The sequence below is a fragment of the Nerophis lumbriciformis genome, linkage group LG04, assembly GCF_033978685.3.
Source record: "Nerophis lumbriciformis linkage group LG04, RoL_Nlum_v2.1, whole genome shotgun sequence".
Classification (NCBI taxonomy): domain Eukaryota; kingdom Metazoa; phylum Chordata; class Actinopteri; order Syngnathiformes; family Syngnathidae; genus Nerophis; species Nerophis lumbriciformis.
Window position 1 is genome coordinate 10,437,005 of NC_084551.2, and position 22,708 is coordinate 10,459,712.

A 22,708-nucleotide genomic window follows, 5' to 3' on the forward strand; every position below is an offset into this window, starting at 1 on the left:
GTAATGGTGGTTCTTTCATCAAAATGTTGCATAGATTATGTTTTACAGAGCGGTGTAGCGTGCAAGGACGGGAGTGGAAGAAGTGTCAAAAGATGGAGCTAACTGTTTTAATGACATTCAGACTTTATTAAATCAATAACGGAAACAACAACACCGGAAATGTGTCCCGTGAAAAACCGTCCGACCGGAACTCTAACAATTAAAGTTCCTTAGGTGAATAATGTAAACTCACTACACCGGTATGTTTTAGCGCTTTCATGTCGAGTTTACTGACAGATATAAGTAAGAACTTTACACTACTTTATACTAGAAATGGCAACAGTGGAGGATGAATGTCACATAACAAGAAGATAGAGAAAAAGAAGAAGCTTATCGACTACGGTGTCGGACGCGCGCAATTTTTCAGAATTTATGCAGATCCCAAAAACAGATCAGCAGGTACCAGAAGGTAAGGAAAGTTGCTTTTGCATAATATTGCGAAACAAAACGCCAGATAATGTGTCTTACCTTATACACACACCATAATAATACTCGTATGTTGAAGCACATCAAACGGTGCAGCCTACACTTATCTCTAATATTTGACTGGTCACACTTATCATTACACCATGTACCAAATACAATTGCTTCGAGGTGGGTAAGCCCAACCAAACTTATTCCTTACATTATTCGCACCGGGTTATAAGGCGCACTGTCCAGTTTTGGGGGAAAAAAAGGATTTTAAGTGCGCCTTATAGTCCGAATAAATGCGAGCAAAAGTCCCCTTACAATGGAACCTATGTGGGTCGCCCTATTCTGCCTATAAAGCACTTAATAAACATCCAAACACCTCCATTAAGGTTTTATATGTATGCATGTTCGAAATAACTCAATACCATTACCATCATGGTAAACCTTGACACCTGCAAATGTTTCAATTTGTGTGGTTTCTGAAATATGGATGGTAATTTGATGAAACGACAACAGAAAGGCGGACAGGCACAAAGACGACAGACAAATTCCCTCACGCAAAATGATCTTTGAGAGGGAACGGCAAGCGAAGTATTTCAGCAACTGCCTGAGGCAAAAGTACATCAAGCCAAACAGAAATCACATTGGAGTCACGGATGACAAATGAAGACCTTGAATAACTGCATTACGGAAATAGAATAAATTAATTTTCTCTGCGCTGCAATATTTCAATCTCTTACAGACGTGCATGCGGCTGAACAAATGTGTTTTGACGTGGACAATTCAAAATTTCATAAGGGATAGCATATTTATATTTGCATTATTATTCCAGTGGGAGCGTAACTTGAGCATTCAATGGCATGGTTTTGACATATGACTAAACTAAAAAAACGGACAAAAGTGTAATAGTTTTCCAGGTTATTGAATATTTTCACACTAATACTTCTAAAGGCATTTCATTCATGCACAAATCCGGAGACATTGTGTTTATCTTCGTTAAAGATGCTCGTGTATGCACACAATATTCCGATCAAGGTTCATATTCTCATTAAAGGGATCATATAATGCAAACTCAGCTTTTCTTGGCACCTGTTTTAAAAAGAAAAGAAAAAAAGTTAAAGTACCATTGATTGTCACACACACACTAGGTGTGGCAAAATTATTCCCTGCATTTGACCCATCACCCTTGAACACCTCCTGGGAGGTGAGGGGAGCAGTGAGCAGCAGCGGTGGCCACGCCCGGGAATAATTTTTGGTGATTTAACCCCCAATTCCAACCCTTGATACTGAGTGCTAAGCAGGGAGGTAATGGGTCCCATTTTTATAGTCTTTGGTATGACTCGGCCGGGGTTTGAACTCACAACCTACCGGTCTCAGGTCGGACACTCTAACCACTAGGCCAATGAGTAGGTCAGTTTTGTCTATTTGGGATCCTATTAAGTGCCAAACATGTGAATTCCAACCATGGAGGCACTGAGAAGATATAAATAAAATACTTTAGCTTTGTTCCAAATAAGCCGTTTGAGATTTTGGACGTTTACCAACCTGTGATGTGCCATTTTTATTTTCCATAGCTCCAGTTGTAACTTAGGTGTGCAGTGATTTCTCCAGATTCTCTGAACCCTTTGATGATATTACGAACCGTAGATGGTGAAATCCCTAAATTCCTTGCAATAGCTGGTTGAGAAATGTTGTTCTTAAACAATTTGCTCACGCATTTGTTCACAAAGTGGTGACCCTCGCCCCATCCTGGTTTGGGAATGACTGAGCATTTCATGGAAGCTGCTTTTTATACCCAATCATGGCACCCACCTGTTCCCAATTAGCCTGTTCACCTGTGGGATGTGCCAAATAAGTGTTTGATGAGCATTCCTCAACTTTCTCAGTCTTTTTTGCCACGTGTGCCAGCTTTTTTGAAACATGTTGCAGGCGTCAAATTCCAAATGAGCTAATATTTGCAAAAAATAACAACGTTTACCAGTTTGAACGTTAAATATCTTGTCTTTGCAGTCTATTCCAGTGATTTTCAACCACTGTGCCGTGAGATATTGTCTGGTGTGCCGTGGGAAATTATGCAACTTCATCTAATTGGTTCAAAAAATATTTTTTTACAAATCAATAATCATAATAATGTGCCGTTGTCTAGTGCCTGTGCTGTGTAGAGCTTGACAGGGTAATCTTGTGATACTCCATATCAGTAGGTGGCAGCAGGTAGTTCATTGCTTTGTAGAAGTCGGAACTCGTCAAGGATGGTTTGTCGTGATCCCAATATGCAGAGCACAGCAGGAGACAGCGTGCAGGTAAAAAGGTCTGTAACGCTTAAACCAAAAATCAGCAAAAGGCAAGTCCCGCTAGGAAAAGGCACTGATGCATAGCATATACAAAACAAAAGTAATGATACATTGGTTATACTTGTATAGCGCTTTTCTACCTTCAAGGTACTCAAAGCGCTTTGACAGTATTACCACATTCACCCATTCACACACTGATGGCGGGAGCTGCCATGCAAGGCGCTAACCAGCAGCCATCAGGAGCAAGGGGTGAAGTGTCTTGCCCAAGGACACAACAGACGTGACTAGGATGGTAGAAGGTGGGGATTGAACCCCAGTAACCAGCAACACTCCGATTGCTGACACGGCCACTCTACCAACTTTGCCACGCCGTCCCCAGTAAAGTAAAACTGAACTGGCTACAAAGTCAACAAAAATAGAATGCTGGACGACAGCAAAAACTTACAGCGCGTGGAGCAAAGACGGCGTCCACAAAGCACAGCCGTACATGACATGACAATCAACAATGTCCCAACAAAGAAGGATAGCGTACGCACAACTTCAATAGTCTTGATTGCGAAAACAAAAGCAGGTGCGGGCAATAGCACTCAAAGGAAGGCGTGAAGCTGCTACAGGAGAACACCAACAAAACAGGAAGGGTCACCAAAATAACAGCGCAAGACACACACAGGAAACAGTAACAAATTCAAAATAAGGTACGACAACCTGGTGGAGTTTCATTTTTTAACCTTTTCTGCTGGTGGTGTGCCTCTGTATTTTTTTAATGAAAAAAATGTGCCTTGCCTCAAAAAAGGTTGAAAAACACTATTCAATTGAATATACCGTATTTTTCGGACTATAAGTCGCAGTTTTTTTCATAGTTTGGCCGGGCTCCAGTGCGACTTATATATGTTTTTTTCCTTTTTTATTATGCATTTTTGGCAGGTGCGACTTATACTCCGAAAAATACGGTAGGTTGAAAAGGATTTGCAAATCATTGTATTCTGTTTTTATTTACCATTTACACTGTCAAGCTTGTCCCTGACAGTTTGACTGTGTTTTAGTTTTTTCTCTGTGTTTGTCTTAGTTTCCTGTCAGCGCTTTTATTTTGTCTTCATTTCCTGAGTGTCTCCCTGAGTGCTGCTTCCCCTCAGCTGTGGCTGATTGGCACCTGGCCACACCTGGTGTCAATCAGCCAGCTACTATTTAAACCTGCCTTCTCCTCCAGTCATTGCTGGATCATTGTCGTTCCTACCTGTCGTGTCGTTGTTCTTAATACTTGTCGTTGTAGCTCTGTCTACTTTTGTTTCACTCTGCTCATGTCCTAGTTCCTTCGTGTCACAGTAAGTGTTTTTGGTTTCTTGTCCACAGTTAGCCTCTGTGCTATTTTAGTTCATAGCCAAGTTTGTTCTCCGCCTTGTGCGCGCCTTTTGTTACCCTTTCGTTTGTTGTTTTGCCTTAGTGTTTAATTAAATCATGTTTTCTCGTACAATGCCTTCCGCCTTCTCTGCATCTTGGGGTTCGTCACCTACAAACTCTGACATAATGATCCAGCAGTGACTGGAGGAGAAGGCAGGTTTAAATAGTAGCTGGCTGATTGACACCAGGTGTGGCCAGGTGCCAATCAGCCACAGCTGAGGGGAAGCAGCACTCAGGGAGACACTCAGGAAATGAAGACAAAATAAAAGCGCTGACAGGAAACTAAGACAAACACAGAGAAAAAACTAAAACACAGTCAAACTGTCAGGGACAAGCCTGACATACACAACGTGCCAACCTCACCGGTTTTGGGTTTTGTGAATTAGACCATTGGATGCATTTTCCTTTTTTAATGTTTACATTTCATCATTGTTACAGACACAAAACAGGGGTAAAAAAATCTGTTTTTTTTAATGACCGTAAAATGGCATTCAGAATTTCAAGATCATAGGGAATATTTTCTACATTTCTTCCCATACAGGAATATTGTGTGCGTGTGAATGTGGTGATTGATGTTTTCTTATCCACTTCAGTCAAAAGACAGGAAAAAAGAAGTGAGCAGAAATTGGACCCAAATGAAACACAAGATGCACGTCTGATCCCTCCATATGTTTCCATATAGACATCAAGCCATCGATTAGAGCAGTGTTGTCATGTAGTTGGCACCCATTAGTCTGTTGGCCTTGGCACATAGTCAACAACTAATTCACATGCTAATGTTTTCCAGATCAGATCCCCCTACCCTGAAAATGTTTCCTTTATTGACTTGATTCCCTGATTGGGCAAATGGCCACTTCAATATCACAGACGTCTGCTTGTGTTTTGAAGCGCTCATTTGTGGCGCGGTGGAAGATTCCCAAGCTTATGAATAAACACCAACAACAATCATTTGCATAAACAATACCATTATCTGGCACGTGAACCTTGACGACTATCAATTACGGCCATTACTGTCAAATCATTGCTTTTAATTACTGTTTGCTGCGGTTGAGAAAAGGGGGGAAAGTTTATATCAGTCGACTCGTAATAGATTTGTTCACGTGCTCGCCAAGAGCGCAGTAAATGCAGTCGAGTGCGCTGGAAGCCATCAAAGTGCAGTGAGGACTGATGGCGGCAGCACAAACAGTTGCAGTCTTAGGAGAGATAAAAACATTCCTTCACTCTCCCATCTCTCCGCCCACCTTCCTCACCTATTGCTTGGCTGTTCATTCCCTCTCTCCTCCCTCCATCTCCTCGCCTTGCAGCTGTCTTTCTCAGGAGACTCTCGCCTACACGTCTGTGTAAACTGTCAGTGACTTGTAAGAGTGCATGTCTGTGCATACTCTAAAAAAAAAAAAAAAATCCGGGTTGCTGCAGCTTGTTATTAAACCAGGAGGGTTTCCATGACGACCCTGGTTTACCTTCTTTAGTTGTATACGCGCCAACCGCACAGCATAAATACTAAACCCGAAACCAATGAAGTTGGCACATTGAGTAAATGGCAAATAAAACCAGAATACAATGATTTTTAAATCCTTTTCAACTTATGTTTAATTGAATAGACTGCAAAGAGAAGATACTTAATGTTCGAACTGAGAAATTTAATTGTGTTTGAAAATAATCATTAACTTAGAATTTAATGGCTGCAACCCATTGCAAAAAAGTTGGTGCAGGGGCATTTTTACCACTGTGTTACATGGCCTTTCCTTTTAAAGGCCAACTGAAACCCACTACTACCGACCACGCAGTCTGATAGTTTATATATCAATGATGAAATCTTAACATTGCAACACATGCCAATACTAAAGTGCAATTTTAAATTTAGCGCGAAATATCCTGCTGAAAACGTCTCGGTATGATGACGTCAGCGCGTGACGTCACGGATTGTAGAGGACAATTTTGGGACAGCATGGTGGTCAGCTATTAAGTCGTCTGTTTTCATCGCAAAATTCCACAGTATTCTGGACATCTGTGTTGGTGAATCTTTTGCAATTTGTTCAATGAACAATGGAGACAGCAAAGAAGAAAGCTGTTGGTGGGAAGCGGTGTATTGCGGCAGGTGTTGTGCCGGATAACGCACCCCCCGCCGTAGAATGCACCCCACAGCCGGTGTTTCATTGTTTACATTCCCGGAAGATGAAAGTCAAGCTTTACCATTGGCCTGTGGAGAACTGGGACAACAGAGACTCTTACCAGGAGGACTTTGAGTTGGATACGCAGACGCGGTACCGTGAGTACGCATGCAGCTGCGGCTTCCAAACATTTGATCGCTTGCCCGTACGTGCGTGCCGCTATGTGCATTCCACGTACGTAACTTTGGGGACTTTGGGGAAATATATGTGCTGTATGAACTTTGGGGAGGTGAACGGTACTTTGGGCTGTGGGATTGAGTGTGTTGTGCAGGTGTTTGAGTTGTATTGGCGGGTTATATGGACGGGAGGGGGGAGGTGTTTGTTATGCGGGATTAATTTGTGGCATATTAAATATAAGCCTGGTTGTGTTGTGGCTAATAGAGTATATATATGTCTTGTGTTTATTTACTGTTTTAGTCATTCCCAGCTGAATATCAGGTCCCACCCGCCTCTCACAGCATCTTCCCGATCTGAATCGCTCCCACTGCCCTCTAGTCCTTCACTCTCACTTTCCTCATCCACGAATCTTTCATCTTCGCTCAAATTAATGGGGAAATCGTCGCTTTCTCGGTCCGAATCGCTCTCGCTGCTGGTGGCCATGATTGTAAACAATGTGCGGATGTGAGGAGCTCCACAACCTGTGACGTCACACGCATATCGTCTGCTACTTCCGGTACAGGCAAGGCTTTTTTTATCAGCGACCTAAAGTTGCGAACTTTATCGTCGATGTTCTCTACTAAATCCTTTCAGCAAAAATATGGCAATATCGCGAAATGATCAAGTATGACACATAGAATGGACCTGCTATCCCCGTTTAAATAAGAAAATCGCATTTCAGTAGGCCTTTAACAACACTCAGTAAACGTTTGGGAAATGAGGAGACCATTTTTTGAAGCTTTTCAGGTGGAATTCTTTCCCATTCTTGCTTGATGTACAGCTTAAGTTGTTCAACAGTCCGGGGTCTCTGTTGTGGTATTTTACGCTTCATATTGCGCCACACATTTTCAATGGCAGGCCAGTCTAGTACCCGCACTCTTTTACTACAAAGCCACGCTGTTGTAACATGTGGCTTGGCATTGTCTTGCTGAAATAAGCAGGGGCGTCCATGATAACGTTGCTCGATGGCAACATATGTTGCTCCAAAACCTGTATGTACCTTTCAGCATTAATGGTGCCTTCACAGATGTGTAAGTTACCCATGTCTTGGGCACTAATACACCCCCATACCATCACAGATGCTGGCTTTTGAACTTTGCGCCTATAACAATCCGGATGGTTCTTTTCCTCTTTGGTCCGGAGGACACGACGTCCACAGTTTCCCAAAACAATTTGAAATGTGGACTCGTCAGACCACAGAACACCTTTACACTTTGCATCAGTCCATCTTAGATGAGCTTGGACCCAGCGAAGCCGGCTGCGTTTCTGGGTGTTGTTGATAAATGGCTTTCGCTTTGTTTAGTAGAGTTCTAACTTGCACTTACAGATGTAGCGACCAACTGTAGTTACAGACAGTGATTTTCTGAAGTGTTCCTGAGCCCATGTGGTGATATAACGTGCAGTGATTTCTCCAGATTCTCTGAACCTTTTGATGATATTACAGACCATAGATGGTGAAATCCCTAAATTCCTTGCAATAGCTGGTTGAGAAATGTTGTTCTTAAACTGTTCGACAATTTGCTCACGCATTTGTTCACAAAGTGGTGACCCTCGCCCCATCCTGGTTTGTGAATAACTGAACATTTCATGGAAGTTGTTTTTATACACAATCATGGCACCCACCTGTTCCCAATCAGCCCGTTCACCTGTGGGATGTTCCAAATAAGTGTTTGATGAGCATTCCTCAACGTTCTCAGCCTTTTGTGCCACATGTGCCAGCTTTTTTGAAACATGTTGCAGGCATCAAATTCCAAATGAGCTAATATTTGCAAAAAATAACGTTTTCCAGTTCGAACGTTAAGTATCTTGTCTTTGCAGTCTATCCAATTGAATATAGGTTGGAAAGGATTAGCAAATCATTGTATTCTGTTTTTATTTACCATTTACACAACGTGCCAACTGCACTGGTTTTGGGGTTTGTACATATACGCTGTTATCATTTTCATTACTTACATAAATATTGGGCGTTTTTAAATCTATGACAAACAAGATGGGAAACACAAAACATCATAAGGTACTATGAGGAATCAATGTTAAAGCTATTTTTTTTTTGGTTGCATTACTTTTGTCAGAGTTACACGTTTCAGAAAAAAGTACACAAAACTGCAGAGGACAAAAATGATGTAGTCTGATTCCAACCTTAACATACACTCTGCATTAATGTGCTAAATATTTGTGAAGAAGGAAACAGCTTACACCCAATTATACTACTGATCAAAACTAATCAGCGCATGACCACGAACAGTGCAATCTCGGCGGTAATAAGATCTGTAATGAGCAGAACAGGTGCATAGGTGAACAAAGATAAATATCGCCGGGCTTGATTAAGTAATTTCTCTACCTGTCCGAGATGATAACTCAATATGTTAATCGCGAGCCCTCTTAGTCATTTTCTCATTTGAGCTGTCAAGAAATGATTGTTATACGAGAAGATTGTTGGAAGCACAGAAGAAAAGATTGGCCTTTTGCCATTCAGCTCAGAAGCAAAATAATTCAAACATCGGCATGAAAGTCATAACTGCAGCATTGGAGTTTCCTGCGAAACACAATTTATAAAATAGAAGTGCAAAAGAAAATGCTATAAGACTATGTTACTGCTTCATCCTACTGCCCAAAAAAGACGTCTTTAACCGTTAATCACTTGATTAATGATGACAACCTTTGCGATCCAGAGTTTTTTCTGAAACCAAAAACCACAAAGTGTAATAATAATATTTAAAAAGTGCAGGAAATAACATGACGCATACAGGATATCAAAGCAGACATATTACGCTCATGTTTCAGTTCTCTACAGCAGTGTTTTTCAACCATCTCTGAGACAAGGCACATTTTTTTCATTGAAAAAATCCCGAGGCACACCGCGAGCAGAAAACATCAAAAAAATTAAACTCAGCAGCCGATATTGACAATAAAAAGTGGTTCTCGCAAAACCATAACCTGTCATGACTAGGACTATGGCTTGGTTTGTTCTCCCGAGGTGCAAGTGAATTGGACCAGATGTGGCGTGAAGGTAAATACATGATTTATTTAAACACTATAACTACAAAAAAAAAAAAGGATCAAACAAAAGGCGCGCACAAGGGCGGAGGTACAAAACTAGACTATAAACACAGAACTTGCACATTGGCAGAAACTATGAACAATTAAACAAAACTTGCAAACTATGGCATGAATAAAGAAAACTTACTTGGATGAAAAAACGGCATGAAAAAGCGCAGCAAGGGTCATAAGGGTGTGTGGAGAGTATAAATGTGGGATGTCGTCAGAACGACAAACTGAAAACAATGAACTTAAATACTATAGACATGATTAACGAAAACAGGTGCGTGACTCAAAACGTGAAACAGGTGCGTGACGTGACAGGTGAAAACTAATGGTTGCTATGGTGACAAAACAAAAGTGCACAAAAAGTCCAAAAACAAAACCGAACATGACTAAAACAAAAACATGATCACACAGACATGACATAACCAAGCATGCATCACTATAGCTCTTGTCTCAAAGTAGGTGTACTGTCACCACCTGTCACATCACGCCGTGACTTATTCAGAGTGTTTTTCTGTTTTCCTGTGTGTACTGTTTTAGTTCTTGTCTTGCGCTCCTATTTTGTTTGTTTTTTCTCTTTTTTTGGTGTTTTCCAGTTTCACGTCTTCCTTTGAGCAATATTTTCCGCATCTACTTTGTTTTAGCAATCAAGAATATTTCAGTTGTTTTTATCCTTCTTTGTGGGGACATTGTTGATTGTCATGTCATGTTCGGATGTACATTTTGGACGCCGTCTTTGCTCCACAGTAAGTCTTTGCTGTCGTCCAGCATTCTGTTTTTGTTTTCTTTGTAGCCAGTTCAGTTTCGTTCTGCATAGCCTTCCCTAGGCTTCAATGTTTTTTCTTAGGGGCACTCACCTTTTGTTTATTTTTGGTTTAAGCATTAAACACCTTTTTACCTGCACACTGCCTCCCGCTGTTTCTGACATCTACAAGGCAATTAGCTACCGGCTGCCACCTACTGATATGGAAGAGTATTACTGTCATGTCTGTGTAATCATGTTTTGTTTTAGTCATGTTTTGTTTTGTTTAGTTATTGACTCTTTAGTTTCTGGCTTTTCACTCCCTTGTCTTGTTTCCATGGTTACCCATTAGTTTCACCTGTTCCACGTTTGGACTCATTATGCACTCTTGTTTGTCACCATAGCAACCCATTAGTTTTCACCTGTCATGTCACGCACCTGTTTTGAGTCACGCACCTGTTGTTAATCATATCTGTGTTATTTAAGCTTTTCATTTTCTGTTGTTCATCATGGTGTCATATCTTTTCTAACCCTGCTATCCTCTCGTATCAAGCCCTGTTCACGGTCCCATGCCACAGTAAGTGTTTTTTTATTTCGTGTTCACAGTTTCTGCCTTTGTGCAAGTTTTTTTTTTACCTCCGCCATTGTGCGCGCTTTTCGTTTGTTCCTTTTTGATAGTAATAAATAAATCATGTACCCACCTTCAAGCCATGTCCGATCCAAATTCACTTGCATCTTGAGAAAACAAAAACTCCATAGTCCACGTTCGGACATTATGGTGACAAAACAAAACAAAAGTGCACAAAAAGTCCAAAAACAAAACCGAACATGACTAAAACAAAACATGATCACACAGAAATGACAATTACACAGTTACTCTGCCAAGCTCTAGACAGCACCGACCACTCAACAACAACACATCATTTGCAGACTATAATTACTGGTTTGCAAAAAATCTTTTTAACCAAAATAGGTGAAATTAGATAATCTCCCACGGCACACCAGACTGTATCTCACGGCACACTAGTGTGCCGCGGCACAGTGGTTGAAAAACACTGCTCTACAGTATGTGTCTTAACACATACCTCCACTTACAAACCTAATTGGGGACGGCGTGGCGCCTTTGGGTTCCTGGTTGGATCCCCAGCTTCCTTGATCAAGACACTTCACCCTTGCTCCTGATGGCTCGTGGTAAGGGCCTTGCATGGCAGCTCCCGCCATCAGTGTGTGAAAGGGTGAATGTGGAAATAGTGTCAAAGCGCTTTGAGTATCTTGAAGGTAGAAAAGCGCTATACAAGTATAACCCATCAATTGGTTCTGAGACGTAGCTCCTAATGTAAAACACTTGTATCTCAAATCTATGTTTCCCATTTCCCCAAAACATCACCATTTTAACATGTAACATGCATTTTGAACAGTAAAACAAACTTTTAGAGAATGGATATTGTATTAAAACTGTCAGGCTTGTCACTGACAGTTTGGTTATGTTTTGTTTTTTCCTCTGTGTTTGTGTTTTAATTCCTGTCAGCGCTCTTATTTTGGTTGCAGTTCCTGCACGTCTCCCTGAGCGCTCATTTCCCTCACCTGTCCCTGATTGGCAGCCTGGCACACCTGGTGGGAATTGCCAATCAAGCTACTATTTATACCTGCCTCGCCCTCCAGTCAGTGCTGGAGGATTGTATGCTGTCGACTGTTTGCTGTCTCCAGTTGTCCTTGAATCCTGTTGCCTGTTCCATGCTTTCCTGGTTTCCTGTCTCCTGGTTCTTGGTTTGTGTTTTCCCTGCATTTTGGACATTAAAGTCAAGTTTTCCTGCATCAAGCCTACCATCTCTGCATCTTGGGGTTCCTGACAAAAAAAACAATACGAAGGAATGTACTACTAACAACTAGATATAAATGTATAATGCTTTAAAATGTAATATCGGAAATTATCGGTATCGGTTTTGTTATTATCGGTATCGGGGTTTTTTTTTGGTTTTTTTTTAATTAAATCAACATAAAAAACACAAGATACACTTACAATTAGTGCACCAACCCAAAAAACCTCCCTCCCCCATTCACACTCATTCACACAAAAGGGTTGTTTCTTTCTGTTATTAATATTCTGGTTCCTACATTACATATCAATATATATCAATACAGTCTGCAAGGGATACAGTCCGTAAGCACACATGATTGTGCGTGCTGCTGGTCCACTAATAGTACTAACCTTTAACAGTTAATTTTTCTCATTTTCATTAATTACTAGTTTCTATGTAACTGTTTTTATATTGTTTTACTTTCTTTTTTATTCAAGAAAATGTTTTTAATGTGTTTATCTTATTTTATTTTATTAATTGTTTTAAAAAAAAAGACCATATCTTCACCATACCTGGCATAATAATGTGTTAATTCCACGACTGTATATATCGGTATCGGTTGATATCGGTATCGGTAATTAAAGAGTTGGACAATATCGGATATCGGCAAAAAGCCATTATCGGACATCTCTACTAACAACTACAGTAGTTATTTTTAAACAAAGTAATAATATTGTACAACATTTACATTGGAGAGTGGGCTTCTACAGTACCACCTTTCAGCTGCTTTGCAGTCAAACACACTTTCCAGCAGCTTTTCTATATTGTCATGGATAAATGTCAATTCAGATAAATATTTGAACATTCTTGACTGGCGTTCGACTCATTCTGCTTCAGTATGGTGACCTGTCTGTCATGTTTCTGATTACAGTATTTTTCGGAGTATAAGTCGCAGTTTTTTTCATAATTTGCTACGTATACTCAGTAAGTAAGTCCTTATACTCAGGAGCGACTTATGTGTGAAATTATTAACACATAACCGTAAAATATCAAATATTATTTAGCTCATTCACGTAAGAGACTAGACGTATAAGATTTCATGGGATTTAGCGATTAGGAGTGACAGATTGTTTGGTAAACGTATAGCATGTTCTATATGTTATAGTTATTTGAAATAAATAATAATAAATAAATCTGTGTTCAAAGAACTCTGGCTTATTAGTGATTCCCAGAGCCCAAAAAAAGTCTGCGGGCTATAGAGCGTTTTCTATTCGGGCTCCAGTACTATGGAATGCCCTCCCGGTAACAGTTAGAGATGCTACCTCAGTAGAAGCATTTAAGTCCCATCTTAAAACTCATTTGTATACTCTAACCTTTAAATAGACCCCCCTTTTAGACCAGTTGATCTGCCGTTTCTTTTCTTTTCTCCTCTGCTCCCCTCTTCCTTGTGGAGGGGGGCACAGATCCGGTGGCCATGGATGAAGTGCTGGCTGTCCAGAGTCGGGACCCGGGGTGGACCGTTCGCCTGTGCATCGGCTGGGAACATCTCTGCGCTGCTGACCCGTCTCCGCTCGGGATGGTGTCCTGCTGGCCCCACTATGGACTGGACTCTTACTATTATGTTGGATCCACTATGGACTGGACTCTCACAATATTATGTCAGACCCACTCGACATCCATTGCATTCGGTCTCCCCTAGAGGGGGGGGGGGTTACCCACATATGCGGTCCTCTCCAAGGTTTCTCATAGTCACTCACATCGACATCCCACTGGGGTGAGTTTTTCCTTGCCCTTATGTGGGCTTTGTACCGAGGATGTCGTTGTGGCTTGTGCAGCCCTTTGAGACACTTGTGATTTAGGGCTATATAAATAAACATTGATTGATGATTATTTGAACGACTCTTACCATAATATGTTACGTTAACATACCAGGCACGTTCTCAGTTGGTTATTTATGCCTCACATAACGTACACTTATTCAGCCTGTTGTTCGCTATTCTTTATTTATTTTAAATTGCCTTTTACATGTCTATTCTTGGTGTTGGGTTTTATCAAATACATTTCCCCCAAAAATGCGACTTATATGTTTTTTTCCTTCTTTATTATGCATTTTCGGCAGGTGCGACTTATACTCTGGTGCGACTTATACTCCAAAAATATGGTATTATTTTTTTTATTCAATGAATATCTTCTACTACTTCTCAACACTGTCCTTCACACTCACTTACTTCCTTCCCATGGTTGGAAAGAAAACTATGGCGATCACTATCTATAAGCTAATACTAGCGAGTAAGACCAGATGTTTTTAGCAAATCTTATAAGGATTCACTGTGACATTTGCTACGCCATCTAATGGCAGGGATGCTAGTAACTCAAATGTTTGCTTACAACTTAAAACATAACAATTAGCCGGAAGACCGCCTTTTATCTCAAAACACTATTAAGTTGGGGCACTCTTTAAGTGGAGGTACCTGCATGCTCGCAAGCTTCAGCAAGTTGACAACATAGAACTACTATCATGTCCAAGCTTAAAGCTAAGCAGAGCTGCATTGTTGGATGCACTGATTGTCACACATCATCACACCAGTGCACATTCCAATGACAGAGGGTAACCAGGCAAACTAATATCAGTGACAGTTTGTACTTCCTGGGGCTCCAGACCACCATAATTCTGGAAATCTATGTAGTTGTTTTGGTTTTATTTATTTATTTTGTATTGTATTTATTTACTTGTTTGTGTGTTTAGGTTTGATCCTGGAACTATTAAATGATCTTCCGTTGTTGCTAGACCTATTAGGGGTCCCTAACTGTTGTGCACATAATGAGCGTTCGGTGGAAAGCTATGGTGCACACTAATTTTGTAGGGTATACCGGTATTAGTATAGTACCGCGATACTAATGAATCATATTCGGCACTATACCGCCTATAAAAAGTACCCGGCCCCCGTCGTCGTCACGTCGTGACATTGCTGGTTTTTGAGCATAGGAGCATGTTCGGCAGCGCACAATCACGGAGTACTTACAAGCAGACACAGTGTGTAGACAGAAAAGGGAGAACGGACGCATTTTGACTTAAAAACTAACGATAAAGGTGAAGTTATAACACTGAAACGCCCTCAGAAAGAGGTGCTTTAAGACATGGCCAATGGATCGACACCTGACATCCACTATAATGATACCAAGTACAGAAGCGTATTTGGTCGATACTACTATGATTACATCAATATTTTTTGGCATCACATCTTCTTTCGTTTTTAGAGATTTATATTATGTTTATAAACTCAGGAAATATGTCCCTGGACACATGAGGACTTTGAATATGACCAATGTATGATCCTGTTATGACCTGGTTTCGGATCGATACCCAAATTTGTGGTATCATCCAAAAGTAATGTAAAGTATCAATCAACAGAAGAATACGTGATTATTACATTTTAACAGAAATGTAGATAGAACATGTTAAAAGAGAAAGTAAGCAGATATTAACAGAAAATGAACGAGTAGATTAAAAATTAGAGATGTCCGATAATGTCGGCCTGCCGATATTATCGGCCGATAAATGCGTTAAAATGTCGTATCGGAAATGATCAGTATCGTTTTTTTTATTATTGGTATGGTTTTTTGGTTTTTTTTTATTATATATTTTATTAAATCAACATAAAAAACACAAGACACACTTACAATTAAGTGTGGAGGAGTGGAGGAGTTCAAGTACCTCGGAGTCTTGTTCACGAGTGAGGGAAGAGTGGATCGTGAGATCGACAGGCGGATCGGTGCGGCGTCTTCAGTAATGCGGACGCTGTATCGATCCGTTGTGGTGAAGAAGGAGCTGAGCCGGAAGGCAAAGCTCTCGATTTACCGGTCGATCTACGTTCCCATCCTCACCTATGGTCATGAGCTTTGGGTCATGACCGAAAGGACAAGATCACGGGTACAAGCGGCCGAAATGAGTTTCCTCCGCCGAGTGGCGGGGCTCTCCCTTAGAGATAGGGTGAGAAGCTCTGTCATCCGGGGGGAGCTCAAAGTAAAGCCGCTGCTCCTCCACATCGAGAGGAGCCAGATGAGGTGGTTTGGGCATCTGGTCAGGATGCCACCCGAACGCCTCCCTAGGAAGGTGTTTTGGGCACGTCCGACCGGTAGGAGGCCACGGGGAAGACCCAGGACACGCTGGGAAGACTATCTCTCCCGGCTGGCCTGGGAATGCCTCGGGGTCCCCCGGGAGGAGCTGGACGAAGTGGCTGGGGAGAGGGAAGTCTGGGCTTCCCTGCTTAAGCTGCTGCCCCCGCGACCCGACCTCGGATAAGCGGAAGAAGATGGATGGATGGATGGACACTTACAATTAGTGCACCAACCCAAAAAAACTCCCTCCCCCATTTACACTCATTCACACTCATTCACACAAACGGGTTGTTTATTTCTGTTATTAATATTCTGGTTCCTACATTATATATCAATATATATCAATACAGTCTGCAAGGGATACAGTCCGTAAGCACACATGATTGTGCGTGCTGCTGGTCCACTAATAGTACTAACATTTAACAGTTAATTTTACAAATTTTCATTAATTACTAGTTTCTATGTAACTGTTTTTATATTGTTTTACTTTCTTTTTTATTCAAGAAAATGTTTTTAATTTATTTATCTTATTTTATTTTTATTTTTTTTAAAGTACCTGATTGTCCAAATTAGGCATAATAATGTGTTAATTCCACGACTGTATACATGGTTGATATCGGCCTGCCGATATTATCGGCCGATAAATGCGTTAAAATGTCATATCGGAAATTATCAGTATCGTTTTTTTATTATTGGTATGTTTTTTTGGGGGGTTTTTTATTATGTATTTTATTAAATCAACATAAAAAACACAAGACACACTTACAATTAGTGCACCAACCCAACAAAACTCCCTCCCCCATTTACGCTCATTCACACTCATTCACACAAACGGGTTGTTTCTTTTTGTTATTAATATTCTGGTTCCTACATTATATATCAATATATATCAATACAGTCTGCAAGGGATACAGTCCGTAAGCACACATGATTGTGCGTGTTGCTGGTCCACTAATAGTACTAACCTTTAACAGTTAATTTTACAAATTTTCATTAATTACTAGTTTCTATGTAACTGTTTTTATATTGTTTTACTTTCTTTTTTATTCAAGAAAATGTTTTTAATTTATTTATCTTATTTTATTTTTATTTTTTTTTAAGTACCTGGTTGTCCAAATTAGGCATAATAATGTGTTAATTCCACGACTGTATACATGGTTGATATCGGCCTGCCGATATTATCGGCCGATAAATGCGTTAAAATGTCATATCGGAAATTATCAGTATCGTTTTTTTATTATTGGTATGTTTTTTTTTTGTTTTTTTTATTATGTATTTTATTAAATCAACATAAAAAACACAAGACACACTTACAATTAGTGCACCAACCCAAAAAAAACTCCCTCCCCCATTTACACTCATTCACACTCATTCACACAAAGGGGTTGTTTCTTTCTGTTATTAATATTCTGGTTCCTACATTATATATCAATATATATCAATACAGTCTGCAAGGGATACAGTCCGTAAGCACACATGATTGTGCGTGTTGCTGGTCCACTAATAGTACTAACCTTTAACAGTTAATTTTACAAATTTTCATTAATTACTAGTTTCTATGTAACTATTTTTATATTGTTTTACTTTCTTTTTTATTCAAGAAAATGTTTTTAATGTATTTATCTTATTTTATTTTTATTTTTTTTAAAGTACCTGGTTGTCCAAATTACCGTATTTTCCGCACTATAAGGCGCACCGGATTATTAGCCGCACCTTCTATGAATTACATATTTCATAATTTTGTCCACCAATAAGCCGCCCCGGACTATAAGCCGCGCCTACGCTGCGCTAAAGTGAATGTCAAAAAAACGCTGCGCTAAAGTGAATGTCAAAAAAACAGTCAGATAGTTCAGTCAAACTTTAATAATATATTGAAAACCAGCGTTCTAACAACTCTGTCCCAAAATGTACGCAAATGTGCAATCACAAACATAGTAAAATTCAAAATGGTGTAGAGCAATAGTAACATAATGTTGCTCGAACGTTAATGTCACAACACACAAAATAAACATAGCGCTCACCTTCTGAAGTTATTCTTCATTCGTAAATCCTTCGAATTCTTCGTCTTCGGTGTCCGAATTGAAAAGTTGCGCAAGCGTGGTATCCAAAATGGCCGGTTCCGTCTCGTCGAAGTCATCGGGAGTCAGTGTCGCTGTTGTTCTGTGAATCCTGCCTTCCGGAAAGCTCGGACCACAGTTGTGACCGAAATATCTGCCCAGGCATTTACGATCCACTGGCAAATTTTGGCGTATGTCGTCCGGCGCTGTCTGCCCGTCTTAGTGAAGGTGTGTTCGCCTTCGGAGCTGTGTGAAAAAAGCCACCCGGCCTCTTCGCGTAAACTTCCCTTAACCACTCGCTCATCTTTTCTTCATCCATCCATCCCTTCGAGTTAGCTTTTATGATGACGCCGGCTGGAAAGGTCTCTTTTGGCAAGGTCTTCCTTTTGAATATCACCATGGGTGGAAGTTAGCATGGCAAGCTAGAACCACAGTGAAGGATGACTTCTCATTCCCTGTGGTGCGAATATTCACCGTACGTGCTCCCGTTCCACAGTGCGGTTCACAGGAATATCAGTTGCTGTGAAATACGGTAGTAATCCGTGTGCGGATGGAGAGATTGCGTCTTTTTATGAACCGGATCGCTTAGTAGGAGCCATTTTGTGGTCTTTACAGATGTAAACAGGAAATGAAACGTACGGTGGTATCCGCGCGTTTTTTCTTCTTCTTCCGGGGGCGGGCGGTAGCTTACAGTAGAAGAAGAAGCGCTTCCTGTTCTATGGGGGCGGGTGCTTACCTTGGCGGTTGCTTGCGTAGAAGAAGAAGCGCTTCCTGTTCTACCGGGAAAAAAGATGGCGGCTGTTTACCGAAGTTGCGAGATCGAAACTTTATGAAAATGAATCGTAATAAAGCGCACCGGGTTATAAGGCGCACTGTCAGCTTTTGAGAACATTTGTGGTTTTTAGGTGCGCCTTATAGTGCGGAAAATACGGTAGGCATAATAATGTGTTAATTCCACGACTGTATATATGGTTGATATCGGTATCGGTAATTGAAGAGTTGGACAATATCGGAATATCGGATATCGGCAAAAAAGCCATTATCGGACATCCCTATTAAAAATGAATTTTCTACCACTTGTCCTTAATAATGTTGACAAAATAATAGAATGATAAATGACACAATATGTTACTGGCTATGTCAGCAGACTAAATTAGGAGCTTTTGTTTGCTTACTTACTACTAAAAGACAAGTTGTCTTGTATGTTCACTATTTTATTTAAGGACTTAACTGCAATAAGAAACATATTTTTAATGTACCCTAAGATTTTTTGTTCAAATAAAGCCAATAATGCCATTTTTTTGTGATCCCCTTTATTTAGAAAAGTATCGAAATACATTTTGGCACCGGTACTGGAAGCCAATAAATTGGTATTGGGACAACACTACTGCAGACACCCTCTCACCTTAGTACAAAACTCCCTACCACCTCTGCACTAGTGTTGCGTATGCACGGCCGAGTACACACCCTTGCAAAAAGAGACTCACTCTTAAGAGACACACACAACATCTATGTGTTGGCAGTCACACATCAGATACAAAGACACAAAGAACAGCAGCAGCAGCAGCAGCAGGCGAGCTACTGGAGACGTTATCATTCCATATATGTGCTTGGAGCCACACAAGTCTCCAAGGCTGCTATCAGCTCCCCTATTATCTCCGTCTGAGAGAGTGGTGCAGGAGAGAAAGAGCCCCCTCCCCCCTACCTCATCGCCTCCATCTCAAAAGTGCTTCTATACACACACACACACATGCATACACACACATGCATACACACACATACTGGCAACTTGTTAAGAGTGCAGAAATGAAATGTCTGTCCCCATGGGTCTCCCAGGTTGCAGCGCTTAGCTGTTGGGGCACAAGTTTGGCGACAACAACAAAGTTCCAATAAAAAGTAAAGATACAAACACAAAGTAAAGGAGATAGCTTCTACACACAAGCTGGAATATTAGAAAAGACAAAGAGGTAAAGGAAAAAGGATATAAAGCTTTTTTTTTAGAAGTTAGACTTAGACTTAGACCAGGGGTCGGCAACCCGCGGCTCTAGAGCAAGCGCCGCCCTAGTGGCTCTCTGGAGCTTTTTCAAAAATGTATGAAAAATGGAAAAAGATGAGGGGAAACATTTTTTTTGTTTGTTTTAATATGGTTTCCGTAAGAGAACAAACATGACGCAAACCTCCCTAATTGTTATAAAGCACACTGTTTATATTAAACATGCCTCACGGATTCGAGTATTTGGCGAGCGCCGTTTTGTCCTACTAATTTTGGCGGTCCTTGAACTCACCGTCAGGGCCGGCCAGTGGCATAGGCCGTATAGGCAAATGCTAAGGGCGCCGTCCATCAGGGGGCGCCACGCCAGTGCCACAAATGTTGGAGAAAAAAAAAAAAAAAAAAAAAAAAAAAAGTTGGTATTATTATTTCTAAATACAAAAAATAATCCCACGTTAATTAAAATGCAAAGTAAAGCCTATTTAATAGAAATATTATTTGTTACAACATTACGCCCCGCCCCCCCCCCCCCCCCCCGCCCCCTCCCTTCCCGTATCATGACTCTTTTTGGACGTCACCACATCAAAAAATCAACACAAGATGTCAAAACGGCCAAAACTGTCAGGTGCCCAGGGAAGAAAAAAGAGAAAAGAAGAGGAGGAGAAACGAGAAAAGACAGAGTTAGCAGGTAGGTAACGTTAGCGTACATGAAATTATTTGTCTGTTACAGAATGTGATAGTAACCTGGCTTTTTAGCATTAAGCTAATGTTACATGATTCGGCAATTGTTAATCAATAAATAGCTAGTTCTGTTTTAACGTCGGGTTAATATTGTGGAGGGGGCTAAATTGTTATGGAAAATAATAATGTAACGTTAGGTAATTACAGTACTCACCTTACATTCCTCAGGGACATTTGTATTAGATCTTTTAAGCAGGTGTTTTTTGTTTACATTGTTATTGCCTTCTGGTTAGCTAATGTTTGCCCTGCAGGTAATAGTCACTTGTCCACCCCTTTATATATTAGGTATAGTTGTAAGTAAAAAAAAAAAGGTCAAAGACAAAGCTATTCGGTTTCTTGTGAGTATATACACTTCACTGCCGATGTGGGGGGGCGCCACCTAAAATCTTGCCTAGGGCGCCAGATTGGTTAGGGCCGGGCCTGCTCACCGTAGTTTGTTTACATATATAACTTTCTCCGACTTTCTAGGACGTGTTTTATGCCACTTCTTTTTCTGTCTCATTTTGTCCACCAAACTTTTAACGATGTGCATGAATGCACAAAGGTGAGTTTTGTTGATGTTATTGACTTGTGTGGAGTGCTAATCAGACATATTTGGTCACTGCATGACTGCAAGCTAATCGATGCTAACATGCTATTTAGGCAAGCTATATGTACATATTGCATCATTATGCCTCATTTGTAGGTATATTTGAGGTAATTTAGTTTCCTTTAAGTCATCTTAATTCAATTTGTATCTCATGACACACTATCTGTATGTAATATGGCTTTTAATTTTTTGTGGCTCCAGACAGATTTGTTTTTGTATTTTTGGTCCAATATGGCTCTTTCAACATTTTGGGTTGCCGACTCCTGACTTAGACAGACTCTATTGATCCACAAGGGAAATTGTTCCACACAGTAGCTCAGTTACAAAGGATGGAAAGGATAATGCACACAAGGGCACAAAAAGAGGGCGAAAACAAAAGGTATAAAGTACACTAAAAATGTACCATAGTAGCAATATAATATATAACATATATGTAATATTGACATATTATATATACAGTATATAATATATACTCATACATCATATTATTATATTATATTTTTATATAATATATACAATATTTAACAAATCCCAATTACCATGTACCAGTATATGTCAGTGTTTTTCAACCACTGTGCCGCGGCACATTAGTGTGCCGTGAGATACAGTCTGGTGTGCCGTGGGAGATGATCTAATTTCACCTATTTGGGTTAAAAATATTTTTTGCAAACCAGTAATTGTAGTCTGCAAATTATGTGTTGTTGTTGAGTGTCGGTGCTGTCTAGAGCTCAGCAGTGTAATACTCTTCCATATCAGTAGGTGGCAGCAGGTAGCTAATTGCTTTGTAGATGTTGGAAACAGCGGGAGGCAGGGTGCAGGTAAAAAGGTGTCTAATGCTTAAACCAAAAATAAACAGAACATGAGTGTCCCTAAGAAAAGGCATTGAAGCTTAGGAAAGGCTATGCAGAACGAAACTAAAACTAAACTGGCTACAAAGTAGACAAAAACAGAATGCTGGACGACAGCAAAGACTTACTGCGGAGCAAAGACGGCGTCCACCAAGTACATCCGAACATGACATGACAATCAACAATGTCCACACAAAGAAGGATAAAAACAACTGAAATATTCTTGATTACTAAAACAAAGCAGGTGTGGGGAATAGCGGTCAAGGAAGACATGAAACTGCTACAGGAAAATACCAAAAAAAGAGAAACAGC

The 22,708-nt window shown here is 40.4% G+C and overlaps 1 protein-coding gene across 1 annotated transcript in view; it reads left to right on the plus strand.

Moving 5' to 3' along the window:
• id4 (inhibitor of DNA binding 4) overlaps positions 1-12,182 on the plus strand; it is a 37,009-nt gene extending 24,827 nt beyond the window's left edge. Inside the window, exon 3 of the mRNA XM_061948672.2 lies at positions 11,802-12,182. The gene's annotated coding sequence lies outside the window, so the exon portion shown is untranslated. The remainder of the gene's footprint in view (positions 1-11,801) is intronic.
• The last annotated feature ends 10,526 nt before the right edge of the window (positions 12,183-22,708 follow it).